At 44.8% G+C, this 7,706-nt stretch overlaps 1 non-coding gene across 1 annotated transcript; it reads left to right on the plus strand.

Moving 5' to 3' along the window:
- Positions 1–3,248: 3,248 nt before the first annotated feature.
- On the plus strand, positions 3,249–3,320 carry trnae-uuc (transfer RNA glutamic acid (anticodon UUC)). The gene has a single exon. It is a non-coding gene; the product is annotated as a tRNA-Glu (tRNA).
- Positions 3,321–7,706: the final 4,386 nt, after the last annotated feature.

A 7,706-nucleotide genomic window follows, 5' to 3' on the forward strand; every position in this document is an offset into this window, starting at 1 on the left:
GTTGGAAATGATTCTGCACTCAGATCTGAATGGGTTTACTCTGTTTTCTTCCTCAAATTCCTGCTTTAAATAAACTCATCAGTCAGGAACAACTCTATATAATGGTTTTCATAAACACAATGTGCAGTTTGCTGAAGTTACGTGTTTGCACTTTCACTGACACTCTCTCTCCCCAGGAGCTGCAGTCCTTCCCCAGCTGATTCAGACAGCACTGTCCTTCCTGTGAAGTCCTTCCTGTCCTTCAAATCAAGAATGGAAGGCCAGGCATTAATAACCTTCAGTGGGGAACAGAGCGACAGGTTTCAAAATTTACGATGCCCCCAGAGGAGGATTGAGCCCAGTGACAGGCGGGGACACTAACCACGATACTGTGGAGGACAACAACATCGAAGGAGACCCTTCAGCCTGTTGTGGCCGCACTTGTCCAACACAACTGCTTAACGACCTGAATCAAGTTTTCCATGATTTAGCACATAGTCTTATATGTTTTGCCATCACAAATTCACATCTCTTTTTCTTCAGGTTAGAACGATTTCCGCCTGTCTGACCATTTCCGCAAATCTACTCAAACTTTTCTGCCTTTTCCCGAAATCTCTTGGCCCCAGTGTTCGATCCTTCCGTCAATAAGAAACGCTTCTTTATTCTATCCTATCCATATACCTCACGATTTTGTACATCTCAGTCATGTCTTCTCCAATCTCCTCTGCTCGGCGACAAACAACCCCAGTTTGTCCAATCTCTCCTCACAACTGAAACTTTTCAGCCCAGACAATATCCCAGTAAATCACTCCTGCAATATTCCCAGTGCAATAACATCCATGCTCTTCTCTGAGTTGCAAGACTGCACACAGTAATCTAGCTGAAGCCGAATGAACTTTTTTTTTACGATTCTGTTACAGTATGAGGGTTTCGCTGGCTCGGTAGTATTTATTGCTGTCCCTAATTGCACAGCGGGTAGTTGAGATTCAACCATATTGCAGTGAGTCTGGAGTCACATGGAGGCCCGAACAGGTAAGAATGGCAGTTACATTCCGTAAATGACGTCAGATGATTTGGTTTTTTCAACAATTGGCGATAGATTAACAGGAGCTATTAGATTCGTATTTCCAGATATTTATTGAATCCAAATTCTACCACCTAGCATCGTCGGCGGCAAACCCGAGTCCGTGGTTTCTGAATAAACAGTCCAGTGGTCAGTGGTAATAGCGCTTGGCCATTGCAGAAAAGCAGTGAAACTGATCTTTTCCAGTGAAGTCGCCTTTCCCCGATACTGTCCTGTGCCATTTTCCTTAGCTTGACCGCCCCACCCCACACCACCCCACAATAATCTCTGGTCCATGTCGGTAAAAGCTGCTACATGAGTATTGATCTCACAACAGTGGTAACCAAATGGATTAAACCAATAGGTCCCGGTGGTGGAGTTGGGGTACGTTCACCCAGCAACAGTGACCGCAGCCACACAGACTGATTGGAATCAACGTGAGAGTCAGTGCTAGATTCTGCAGTGCCTTAATGAAATAGGAAATGACTCCACAAACACATGATGAAAGAGCAGCGCTCCGAAAGCTAGTGCTTCAATAAAATATGTAAGATCATAACTTGTTGTTGGGTAATTTTTAACTTTGTACTCCATAGTCCAACACCGGAATCTCCAAATTAATGAAATGGGGGTATGGGATGGAAAGTTTGGTTAGTGATCGTAGGAGGGAAGTAATCTCTGAGAACGGGTGGATTTGAATTCTGAAACACAGAAATGTGAGCGAGCAGAACTTGAAGGAAAAAAGTCATCACTTTGGAAAAAATTACCATGTTAAAATAGCTGATTCCTTTGTGTTTCACAAAACACGGGGACACATGGAGCGATTACAGCTAGGACTCGGATTCGAACAGAGGTTGCTGCATCTACAATGCAGAGTACTAACCACTATACGACCAAAGCACCCCACAGATGAGCACCCAACAAAGCAGCCATAAGTACAGTATCTAAGAAATGTTAGGCAGGTCACCAAATGCACGATATCAGTGCTTCACGAACAGTGGTAGATGTGGGAACTCAGAATGGGCTGACCGTTTAACTTCAGTGCCCCAAGTGGCTGTGGTGATTCCATCATTAATCTGCTGAAGGCTGAGACAAATAGATTTCTCTAAAACATCAAAGACTCCGGAGACAGTGGAGCTTTTGTTGAAATGTATGCTGCAATAGTAATGCAGTTTAACATTGGCTCCTTCACCAGCTCCCCACAGAAGGCAGTAACCACTGCTGCCATAGAGTCCCAATTCCCAGCCCCAGAATCAGAGGAACTGAGTGGTACAGTCGCGAAGAACCAACTTGAAATCGGGATGAGAATGAGGTCGCAGAGATACTCGATGGCTCCAGTGACACAACCGGAGAATGCACGGTATTTCTATGACGGTTTAGAGGCGCAAGCAATTCAGAGGTTGGAAGTGCTAATGGTCAAAGGCGGGGAAGAAGGGAAAATTTATTCCCGTTTATAATAACAGCAATCTACAGTGCATCTTGCTGAGATAACTGAGTGCCACAACTGGAGCGAGGGCGGCTGGTTTGAAGTTTGATTTTACTTCACTTTCACCCACTTCCCTGGAATGAATTGCTTTCACCATTTTTATTTCCAATTGTTTGGTATCTCCTTGTAGTCTGAGGCTTTCTTCCTCATGGTGAATTGCATGATTAACTGTTGTATGATCTGCACACTGCAAAATCACGGCCACTACATGTAAATATGAATCATTGATCTGTATGAGAAAACAGTGGACCTCACAGCAGGCGTGCTGCATAGGTTTGCAGGCGACATCAGTATTTTAGACAATGAAGAAGATCATCTAAGATTCAAAAGGATCTTAATCCAATGAGTCGTTGGACTGAAAAAATGTGACATGGAGTTCAATCTGGATAAGTGGAAGGTATTCCATTTTGGTACAGCAAAAGGAGCAGGGCTTGACATCGTGTTGGAGAACACGGAAGCTAGGGATGCAGGTACATAATTCCTTGTAGTTTGCATCACCTACAAACAGGATGGTTCAAAGGCACTTAACTTATTTCCCTTCATTGCTTAGTCTTTTGTATACACTAGTTGGGACGTTAAGTTTAAGTTTTTCAGGACATTGATGAGGCCTCTTCTGGAATATCATGTCCAGTTCTGGTAGCCCAGTTAGAACAACTACGGCCCGGATTTGATTTCCAGGCAGGGAAGAAATTTTCAGTATAGCAATTAGGGAGTGCCTGCATTTCCCTGGTAGTCTAGTGGTTAGGATTCGGCGCTTTCACCGCCGCGGCCCGGGTTCGATTCCCGGTCAGGGAAGCACTTTTCAGGGGCTTTGTAGGCTGCACGTTCTTCTTAAATGCGCTGTAAAGTTATTTATTGATCTTCGTAGTTCCTGGGTGCTGCAGTGTATAGTGGTTCGTTGAAATGGTGTCCTGATTCAGATTTGTTTGAATGTGTAGTGGTCATTGCTTCTGTAGTTAAGATCTTTGTTCGAGTGCGTTGTTTTCCTGTAGACGTTGATTTGAATTGACCATTGACTGTTCGCTCTAATGTGACATCTAGAAATGGCACTTTGTTGTTGTTCTCCTCTTTTGTGAATTTTATGCCAGTAAGGAGATTGTTGATGGTGTTGTAGGTTTCCTCTAATTTCTTTCATTTTTTGATGACAAAAGTGTCATCGCTGTAGCGGACTCAAAGACTGGGTTGGATCGTTGGAAGGGCTGTTTGTTCGAGTCGGCTTCTGCTCGGAATCCTGATGCTGGTGGTTTCATAGGTATTTCGTTGATTTATTTGTAGGGCTTGTTACTGAATATGAAATGGGTGGTAAGGCACAGTTCCATGAGGTCGACAGCGTTATCTTTGCTGATTAAATTGATGCTGTGTTTGTGTCTTTGGTTCTTCGAGTTGTGTCTTCAGTTTTCTTTGGCCACGTTGATGTTAATGGATGTGAACAGGGCTGTTATGTCAACGGACAACATTATTCCATCCTCTTCTATCTTTGTGTCTTTGGTGTTCAGGAATTCTTGGATGGAGTAAATGGAGTGGAGTGAATCTTCGACTTGGTGTTTTAGCCTTCAGTGGAGGCCTTTGACTAGTCTGTATATTGGTGTTCCAAGTAGTGAGACTATGGTCTAAGGGGGTCTCCTGGTTTGAAGAGGAGGAGAACAACAACAAAGTGACATTCTTCGATGTCACAGTAGAGCGAACAGTCAATGGGGAACTTCAAACTGGCATCTACAGAAAAAACAACACACTCAAACCAAGTACTTAACTGCAGAAGCAAACATCCCAACACCCACAAACGAAGCTGCATCAGGACATTATTTCAACGAGCCACTACACACTGCAGCACAGAGGAACTACGAAAAGCACAAGAGAAATACGTACATAGTGTATTTAAGGAGAATGGCTACCCAATAAACGCAGTCCGCCGATTTCTCATTGATGCTTTCAAGCTGACTCTCAAAAATTCGGTTTGTTCCTCCATTCTTTCCATTTTGTTTTTTGTGGGTTTTGAAAGTTTTCGCAATCCTCTGAGTATTGGAGTTGGGAAGTGATGTTGTGGCTGTACAGGACATTGGTTAGACCACTTTTGGAATATTGTGTGCAATTCTGGTCTCCCTCCTATCAGAAGAATATTGTGAAATTTGAAAGGTTTCTGAAGCACCAATGGGTCCACAGAGGGGAAGAGGCCCTTCTGCTGCCCTCAGTGTGGGAACGCCTTCAGTGATTCCTCTGCTCTGCTGACGCATCAGTTGGTCCACACCGGGGAAGGCGGTTCTCCGGCCCCAAGTGCGAGATGGCCTTCAGCAGTTCTTCCCAACTGCTGATACACCAGTGGGTCCACACTGAGGAGAGGGCGTTCTTCTGCCCCGAGTGCAGGAAGGGCTTTGCTCTTTCTTCCGACCATCTGGCGCATTGGTGGGTCCACATGGGCAAGAGATCGTTCAGTTGCCCTAAGTGCAGGAAGGCTTTCATCAATTCCTCAGCCCTGCTGATGCACAGTCCGTCCACACCAGGGAGAGGCATTTCAGATGGTCCGAGTGTGGGAAGAGGTTCATGTTTTCCTGCAACACCTACCAAAAGAGGGTATTTGTCCCCACCCAACACAGCTCAACAATAGGATAAACAACACACTGAGGAATCTACAAAAAAAACGGACAGATAACCAGGTCTAATCAACAAAGAATGAAACCTGAAAGCAACAACACCCCCAGATTCTATGGACTACCCAAAGTGCACAAACCAGACATCCCACCCAGACCCATAGTATCACTGCCATGGACACCATCACACAATCTGGCCAAAGAACTACTGCAGAAACTGAAATACCTGATCAGCGGATCCAGACAATCTATACAATCGACACAGGAATTCTTGGACATCATCAGAAATATGCACATAGACAAGGAAGAAAATATGGTCTCATTCGATGTAACGGCACTGTTCACCTCCATCAGCAAAACCCTAGCCAAAGAAACAATAGCCAAACTCCTGGACAGACATAACAGACAACAGGACGTTGAACCTATCAACAAAAACGGCATACGTAAACTACTGGACTTGTGCCTCACAACACACTTCACATTCAACAACCAAATATACGAACAAATCAACGGAACACCCATGGGCTCACCGATCTCTGGACTCATAGCAGAAGCAGTAATGCAAAAGTTAGAACAAACGGTCTTACCACAAATTCAACCTAAACTCTGGGTCAGATATGTGGATGACACCTTTGTAATAATGAAAAACACAGAAATAGAGAACACACACCAGATCATTAACGCCACACTCACAGGAATCCGAATCACTAGAGAGGAAGAAAAGGACAACCAACTCCCATTCCTCGACGTGATGGTACAGAGAACACCGAACGGAGAATTCACCACAAAGGTATACAGGAAAGCCACACGCACAGACCAAGTCCTAAACTACGAAAGCAACCACCCCAACACACACAAACGAAGTTGCATCAGGACACTATTCAAAAGGGCCACAACACACTGCAGTACACCAGAACTGCAAAAAGAGGAAGAGGAACACCTATACAATGTATTTGCCAAAAACAGATACGATCGCAATTTCATCAACAGATGCCTCAGGGAGAGACAACGTAACGAGGACATGCCGCAACCCAAAGGACTAGCCACACTGCCATACATCAGGAGCATTTCTGAACTGACAGCCAGGCTACTGCGACCAATAGGACTCATAACAGCACACAAACCAACAGCCACGCTCAGACAACAACTCACCAGAACGAAGGACCCGATACCCAACATGAGCAAAACTAATGTAGTGTACAAAATCCCATGCAAGGACTGCACAAAAAACTACATCGGACAAACAGGAAGACAGTTAACGATCCGTATACATGAATACCAACTAGCCATGAAACAACACGACCAGCTATCCTTAGTAGCCACACGCACAGACGACAAGCAGCATGAATTCGACTGGGGCAACACTACCATTATAGGGCAAGCCAAACAGAGAACAGCCAGGGAATTCCTAGAGGCACGGCACTCATCCACAGACTCTATCAACAAACACATCGACCTGGACCCAATATACCGGCCACTACAGCGAACAGATGGAACTGACAACCGGAAGCGGCAGAGACAGGCCACTATAAATGCCGGAGGAAACAGCACAGAAGCGCTTCACAGGAGGCTCCCAAGCACTGAGGATGTCACCTAGACAGGGGACGAAACGTTTGTAAGACAAACAGTACAGTGACTAATAGGGAAGGCAAAAAGGAGATTGGCCTATAAATGGAGGATAAAAGTAGGGAGGTTATAGTGGAGGTTTTGATTGAAAGGGCAGTGAAGATTCAACCAGCAGACAGTGGATCTGAAATCACATGTCGATCAGACCAGGTTCGGACAGCAGGAAACCAGATAAGTTTTGACAACAAACCACAACGATTTCATCATTAGACTCTTAATTCCACATTTATATTGAATTCAGATTCCACCATCTGCTGTGGCAGGTTTTGAACCCAAGTCTTCAGAATATTACGGGGTGAATAGTCTGGTGATAATAAAGTCGGCGATCGCCTCCCCTGAACACATTGGCTTATTGTGTTTAGAGATAATAGAGGAGCAAGAGGTTTTCGCAGCTGTTAAGTTGTTGATGTTACATAAGGGTACATCAGCATTCTCAGTAATGGCACACAATGAAGTCAGTGTCCTGTATCAGAGGTAATGGCTCGGGAACCATAAGAAATAGGAACGGAATATGCCATTCCGCCCCTTGAGCCTGCTTCTCCATTCAGTAGGATTCTGGGTGCTCTGGCATTCCCCACATCCACTTTCCTGACCTTTTCCTGTAACTGTTCATCCCCCGACTGATCCCGAATCTATCGATCCGAGTTTTAAATGTGACATGAAGGCTGTCAACAGAGGTACTGGGGTGGGGAGGGGGGTGGGTGTGTAGGACGGGGGCTCAGGTCGAACTTGGGGACTAAAACAATGGCTTCAAACTTCACAATATTTAACTAAGGGAATGTTTATGGTTATCCAATGCTGGAAATTGGGCAGGCATTCAAATAAAATTATTGGTAAATTATGAATAACAGAGGAGTCGGGAGAGAAGTGGTGTTCAGGCACAGTTGGCTATCATCAGTATTAATGCCAACACCAGCAGCTACGGTTAAACAAATAATAACGGAAGACGCTAAACGCAGATCCTCCCAGA

Source organism: Chiloscyllium punctatum, chromosome 31 (assembly GCF_047496795.1).
Source record: "Chiloscyllium punctatum isolate Juve2018m chromosome 31, sChiPun1.3, whole genome shotgun sequence".
Classification (NCBI taxonomy): domain Eukaryota; kingdom Metazoa; phylum Chordata; class Chondrichthyes; order Orectolobiformes; family Hemiscylliidae; genus Chiloscyllium; species Chiloscyllium punctatum.